Source organism: Penaeus chinensis, chromosome 9 (genome assembly GCF_019202785.1).
Source record: "Penaeus chinensis breed Huanghai No. 1 chromosome 9, ASM1920278v2, whole genome shotgun sequence".
In the NCBI taxonomy this organism is placed as follows: Eukaryota; Metazoa; Arthropoda; class Malacostraca; order Decapoda; family Penaeidae; genus Penaeus; species Penaeus chinensis.
This window is the reverse complement of record NC_061827.1, coordinates 31,497,827-31,505,326: the sequence shown is the minus strand read 5'-3', so window position 1 is coordinate 31,505,326 and position 7,500 is coordinate 31,497,827. Positions and strand designations below refer to the sequence as shown.

Sequence of the window (7,500 nt, the reverse complement as noted above, 5' to 3'; positions counted from 1 at the left end):
AATCCAGGCTGGCGGTCACGTCACAGGAACGCAAGGAATGCTTCATGTAAACGTATGAAGAACTATATTAAAAGGAAAAAGAATGCAGATACTTGAGAGATAAGGCAAGACAAACACTCGAAAACCTTGATAATGGCAGGCCTCACGTAAAAGTGGGAAAGAAAGTGCTGAGGAATCAATAGTATAAATATTAACTTGTCGACCTTGTAACGCCAGTCGCTTTACGCTGCCAGACTTCAGGGATGTGAACGCAGACAAAGGAGAATTTCATTTCGCCGTAATTGAGTTGCTATGATTTATTTATTACTTTTTTTTTTTTTTTCTTGGCTTGGTCTATCTGTGACTTTTTTTTTGTCAGTTTGTGTGGGTTTCTGTCTCTGTTTGTCTGTATGTGTGCCTATTTGTTTGTGTATGTGTGTTTGTTTCTCTCTCTGTCTGTCTCTCTCTCTCTCTCTCTCTCTCTCTCTCTCTCTCTCTCTCTCTCTCTCTCTCTCTCTCTCTCTCCCTTTCTCTCGCTCTCTCTCTCTCTCTCTCTCTCTCTCTCTCTATCTATCTATTTATCTATCTCTCTATTTCTCTCTCTCTCTCATCCTTTCCTCCCTCATCCCTTCTCTCTCTTCTCATTTCCTTTTCTCTTTCCTCCCCTTCCCCTTCCTTTTCTTCGAACCCCAACTCCCTTCTTTCTCTTTTTTTCGATCGCTGTTTCTCCGCCGCCCCCCCCCCCCCCCGACGTACCATTATTTCCCCTTGCTTCTCCTTCCCTTTACTTATCCTCCATCGATGAAAATCATTCGCCGCTTTCGGTTTTATAGCCACTTTCCCCCATTTATACAACATTTTCCTTGTCCGACCGTTGTCCGACCCGCGGTTTCGCTGTCCCTCAGATTTCCCTCCATTTGACTTGCCTTTCCCGCCACGGCTGACTTCTTTCGGTGGATTATTTTTTATTATCCTTAATTAACGAATATGTCTATGGTGCAAGGAACCTTTAAAAATCAAACACAATGCGTTGAGAGTTTTATTACACAGGACAGATCAATGATAATTATTGTATTGTTCAGAATAGGTGATTGCCCAGTTACCCCCTCCATTATATTAGTGATCCCTTCAATGGGCCATTTAAAGTTCCCACAGTTTGTTTTTCGGTCAATTTTACCACGGCAATATTTCCTGCAGAATGGTGCATTGTGCGAGGAATAAAGAGGTCTGTGCTTGTTCTATTTGTAGTTACTATTGTAATTTGTTCGACGCCTGGGTTGTTCAGTATCTGATATATGCGCGCACTTAGCGACGGTGGCAATGCAGCAGCTGGAAAATCTTTGTGTAGTGCGGACGCACGTGACGCCTCGGGGGATATCGCTGTACAAAATTTAGTTTATTACCCCGCACGTTAATTTCCCCCCGTTCACTATCGTGTATTAAAACGGCTGATGAAAATGCAATTCCACAATCTATCGCCGCGAAAAAAAACTTTTTTTTTCCTTCTTCAAAATCCTGAAATAAAGAGACACCCCACTGATCTATTAACCGCGTGGATGAATTCAACCTTTCCAAGCTCACATCATACAACCACAATCCCTAAATTAATTCGTTTGGTGGCGATCATTACCTCTCTTGTATATTTGCGGGAGTGACGAGCCAATCTACTCGTGTTGACACTAGCAATTTGCAACTATCTCGCGGTCAATAAATGCGTAAAGGGAAGGTTTTGGTTTCGCGGATCAACCCGAGTCTTATTTGTAAAAGGGGCGCAACAGGCAGATGTTTTTGATGGTTTAGGGGCGAATGTGACAGTCATTACTTCATTAGCGTTTGTGTTGCGAGATCCGTTTTTGAGTGTTTGATAAATGACGTGTTGCTTTTGCTCGAATCAGAGCTGAGGCACAGATTGGGTAATAATACAAAGAAGAAACATGATGACCAGCTGTTACGTGAGAAAAAAGGAAAATATATGAATGGAGTTTCAAGTGGCACTATACTTGGCCTGACACCCCACGTGTCGCTCATATCGCTCATGGCAACGGCAGGGACACACTGCAGCGTCGCTTCGGTACAGCGACTGTCACTGACACATCGCCTGACCTGGACGCGATGCGTGAGTGACATATTGGCTGACCCGCTCGTTAGGATCGACTAACAGACGGACTCAAATGGCGTGATATTTATACTACACTCCTAGACTGACTTGTGCACAACATCCTTTTTGACTGACCAGCACACCATGCGTGGCAGGCACCTACACAGCATATCTGGTTTAGACAGGACAAAAAATCGGAGTATATTGTTTCTGTGAGCGGCCGCAACAGCTACACGATACACGGATAGACTGTTCAGAACAACACTACGTAACTGGCATTTTGATATAAAACACATAACATTTTAATAGCACACAGTGGTGGTGATCAGAATGCTTCTGGTACTTGGTCCACGTAACCCATAACATGCAGTAAACATGAGTATACAATAATCACGTGGCCGGGAAGCCAACCAAAGCCAGAAAACGCCAACGAGAAAGGCATGGAAGCCAACTGGAGATTTCTCGGATAGCAAGGAGACTCATCCCCTGGCGATGACACTCGCGGGGATTACTTTATGCCCCTGGTGGATATACGAGACGATCTTCCCCTGTGGTCTCTGGATTTATTGGGAGGACTTGTCGCCATCGCGCGGTCTGCACAGAAGACGCAAGATGGCCATGTAGTTTGAAGACAATGAAGACATCTGGTAAGATAATGAAGCTCTCTTATCATGCACCGACACGCCCACGTCAGCTGACCGATCCCAAAAGGTCCGTCGGGGGGGAGTCCGCCGCCCTTGCCCTCAGCCACAAGGAGTCCGTTGACCTATATGTATTAACTATGTGTCTTTATTGGAACAATAGCTTTTCCGGTTTACAAATTCCATGTACAGACTGCGATATGAGACAGCTGATGTCACGCCTTTGCGTCGGCGAGGATTAAACACAAGTGCCTTTTGTCATTTTCGATTGTCTAAACAGCCTTGGCTTAATGCTTTGACACTCGTAACATAAGCTTCTAGTGCTCTTTGATAACACAACCTCGTGTTATTAGGAGTAAACTGATGTGAATAGAGCAGCATTGTTAGGTGAGAATCGTACCCATATGTTGATGAGGCGAAGGTGACAGAATAGCGTCGATGCTGCTGCTTCTCACACCTGGCATCATGGCATCATGCCAAAGTAATCATAAATGTCATGCACTCTCTTGCTAACGCTTGTCTGTTGAACAAAGCATAAGGTATAAGGGGTAAGGCTATGACTTGCTCTTTTTACAGAAAATTATTATTCCTGCGAACAAATATTTCACCTGACATATTTGTGGCCTAGAGGCGTGGGAAAAGATGAAAGTCTGTTACTTCGCACACAAATACACACACACACACATATGCATGTATATATATATATATATATATATATATATATATAAAGATATATGTGTGTGTGTGTGTGTGTGTGTGTGTGTGTTTGTGTGTGTGTGTGTGTGTGTGTGTGTGTGTGTGTGTATGTATGTGTGTGTGTATGTGTGTGTGTGTGTGTGTGTGTGTGTGTGTGTTTGTGTGTGTGTGTGTGTGTGTGTGTGTGTGTGTGTGTGTGTGTATATATAAATATATATATATATATATGTATATGTATATTTATATATATATACATATATATATGTATGTGTGTACATATATATTAATATTAATATTATCCGCCTCTCTTCTTCTTCTTCTTCCCCTTCTTCTGCTTCTTCTTCTTCCTCACCCTTTTTCTCCTCCTCCTTCTCCTCCCCCCACACTCTTGCCTTCCCCCTTCCTCTCTCTCCTTTTCCTCTTCTCCATTCTCGGCTATCTCCTCTCAGCATGGACTTTCTTTACGTGCTCTGCCTCGGATATCTCTCCTTTGTCGCTCCACATTCCGCCATCCTTCCCCGCCCACCCACATCCACTCACCCTCGAACTCTCAAGTAGAAGAGCTACGGCAAGACACTTATCAGACGGTGTCAACTTTCTCCCCTATCAGATAACGTGAGAATTGAGGTAATGAGTATTAATGATAATACCGCAATGTGCTTCGGGCGTGTGGGAGGAAGCAAGGTCTATATAAGTAAGGTCTCGTCACAGAGCTACTTACAATAGACCTTGGGAGGAAGTGTAACATTTGCATAGGGACGTACGTCATTGGGTTTGCGTACTATCTTTGTTCGTCTTCCTAAGGGCAGGGTGAATCTGCCAGGGTCAGGCTACCAAGGTGAGGCTAGCAGGGTGAATCAACCAGGTTAGGCTAAAGGGATAAATTGCAAGGGTGAGTGTGGTAAGGTGAGGCTAACGGGGTGAATCTGTCAGGGTGAGGCTACAAGGGTGAATCTGTCACGGAAAGGCTACAAGGGTGAATCTGTCACGGAAAGGCTACAAGGGTGAATCTGTCAGGGAAAGGCTACAAGGGTGAATCTGTCAGGGAAAGGCTACAAGGGTGAATCTGTCACGGAAAGGCTACAAGGGTGAATCTGTCACGGAAAGGCTACAAGGGTGAATCTGTCACGGAAAGGCTACAAGGGTGAATCTGTCAGGGAAAGGCTACAAGGGTGAATCTGTCAGGGTGAGGCTACAAGGGTGAATCTGTCACGGAAAGGCTACAAGGGTGAATCTGTCAGGGAAAGGCTACAAGGGTGAATCTGTCAGGGAAAGGCTACAAGGGTGAATCTGTCAGGGTGAGGCTACAAGGGTGAATCTGTCACGGAAAGGCTACAAGGGTGAATCTGTCAGGGAAAGGCTACAAGGGTGAATCTGTCAGGGAAAGGCTACAAGGGTGAATCTGTCAGGGTGAGGCTACAAGGGTGAATCTGTCAGGGAAAGGCTACAAGGGTGAATCTGTCAGGGAAAGGCTACAAGGGTGAATCTGTCAGGGAAAGGCTACAAGGGTGAATCTGTCAGGGAAAGGCTACAAGGGTGAATCTGTCAGGGAAAGGCTACAAGGGTGAATCTGTCAGGGAAAGGCTACAAGGGTGAATCTGTCAGGGAAAGGCTACAAGGGTGAATCTGTCAGGGAAAGGCTACAAGGGTGAATCTGTCAGGGAAAGGCTACAAGGGTGAATCTGTCAGGGAAAGGCTACAAGGGTGAATCTGTCAGGGAAAGGCTACAAGGGTGAATCTGTCAGGGAAAGGCTACAAGGGTGAATCTGTCAGGGAAAGGCTACAAGGGTGAATCTGTCAGGGAAAGGCTACAAGAGTGAATCTGTCAGGGTGAGGCTACAAGGGTGAATCTGTCAGGTCAGGCTACAAGGGTGAATCTGTCAGGTCAGGCTACAAGGGTGAATCTGTCAGGGAAAGGCTACAAGGGTGAATCTGTCAGGTCAGGCTACAAGGGTGAATCTGTCAGGTCAGGCTACAAGGGTGAATCTGTCAGGGAAAGGCTACAAGGGTGAATCTGTCAGGGAAAGGCTACAAGAGTGAATCTGTCAGGGTGAGGCTACAAGGGTGAATCTGTCAGGTCAGGCTACAAGGGTGAATCTGTCAGGGAAAGGCTACAAGGGTGAATCTGTCAGGGAAAGGCTACAAGAGTGAATCTGTCAGGGTGAGGCTACAAGGGTGAATCTGTCAGGGAAAGGCTACAAGGGTGAATCTGTCAGGGTGAGGCTACAAGGGTGAATCTGTCAGGGAAAGGCTACAAGGGTGAATCTGTCAGGTCAGGCTACAAGGGTGAATCTGTCAGGGAAAGGCTACAAGGGTGAATCTGTCAGGGAAAGGCTACAAGAGTGAATCTGTCAGGGTGAGGCTACAAGGGTGAATCTGTCAGGTCAGGCTACAAGGGTGAATCTGTCAGGGAAAGGCTACAAGGGTGAATCTGTCAGGGAAAGGCTACAAGAGTGAATCTGTCAGGGTGAGGCTACAAGGGTGAATCTGTCAGGGAAAGGCTACAAGGGTGAATCTGTCAGGGAAAGGCTACAAGGGTGAATCTGTCAGGGAAAGGCTACAAGGGTGAATCTGTCAGGGAAAGGCTACAAGGGTGAATCTGTCAGGGAAAGGCTACAAGGGTGAATCTGTCAGGGAAAGGCTACAAGGGTGAATCTGTCAGGGAAAGGCTACAAGGGTGAATCTGTCAGGGAAAGGCTACAAGGGTGAATCTGTCAGGGAAAGGCTACAAGGGTGAATCTGTCAGGGAAAGGCTACAAGGGTGAAGTCTCAAGATGAGAATGACAGGGTGAATCTATCAAAATGAAGTGCCAAGGTGAGGCTAACAAGGTGAATGTCAGGGTGAAGCTACAAGGATGGAGTGCCAAGGTGAGGCTAACAGGGTGTATTAACCAGGGTAAGGCTACCGGGGTGAATCTGCCTTGGCGGAGGTGCCAAGGTAAAAGTGGCAGAGTGAAATCTTTCAAGGCCAGAGCGCGTCGAGTAAGGTTGTCAGAGCGCCATTGTCAAGGCGACATTGCCAGCCAGAGTATATGGCCAGGGTTCATGCAAGCAACAGATCAATGTCAACGCACACGTGGCCGCGCAGCTAAATTTAGTAAATGCCACGTGCTGGTACCTCGCCTCCTGCGGCACCACATCCCGGCACGTCACAGTTACGTCACACTCTTGCGTCACGGGGAGGTCGGTGACATCAAGAACCGAAGGAAAAAATATCATCACCGCTAAAGATACTTTTCAGTTAATGCGAGGACTTTTGCTGTGAATCGTCGCCGCTGCTTTAAATATTGCCTCGAATTCCGCGAATTAATTTGCCGCCACTTTTATTCCCTCACGCTCACAGACTCTGTTGTTGTTTTCTATTGCATTCGCATTCATGCATTTATTAACTTATTTGGCTTAAATGTTTTTGTACTTTGTAGGTGTGCTTATTTGGCTTAAATATTTTTGTATATAGATGAGCAGATGCAGATTGAAAAAAGGAGAGAGAGAGAGAAAGAGAGAGAGAGAGAGCGAGAGAGAGAGAGAGAGAGAGAGAGAGAGAGAGAGAGAGAGAGAGAGAGAGAGAGAGAGAGAGAGAGAGAGAGAGAGAGCGCGAGAGTGAGGGGAAACAAACAAGGAGAAAGTGACGAGACGAGGAAAGCAAAACGAGGGCCTAATAAACCAAACGCAGTATGCCCCGAAGCAGAGCAAGAAGACAGATGTCAGTAAAAAGAGAAAAATGGACAAGGACCAAGAGAGACGACAGAAAAGAGCGGACAAAGAGTGCTCAAACAAGATCAACATCCCCTTCTCCTCTTCCCCTCCCCCCTCCCCCCCTCTCCTTGCGTCTCGGTCCCCCGCATGCCACCAACGCACAAACATTCGCTTTTTCTCTCTCCCTCTCTCTCTCTCTCTCGCTCTCTCGCTCTCTCGCTCTCTCGCTCTCTCTCTCTCTCTCTCTCTCTCTCTCTCTCTCTCTCTCTCTCTCTCTCTCTCTATCTATCTATCTATCTGTCTTTCTCTCTCGCTCTCTCGCTCTTTTTCTCTCTTTCTTCCACTCCCTCCCTCCTTCCCTCCCTCCCTTCCTCGCTCCCTCATTCCTTC

At 46.4% G+C, this 7,500-nt stretch overlaps 1 protein-coding gene across 1 annotated transcript in view; it reads left to right on the top strand.

The window, feature by feature from the left end:
- The window catches only part of LOC125028997 (mucin-5AC-like), a 225,497-nt gene that overhangs the window by 113,616 nt on the left and 104,381 nt on the right, over positions 1-7,500 (top strand). The window lies entirely within an intron of this gene.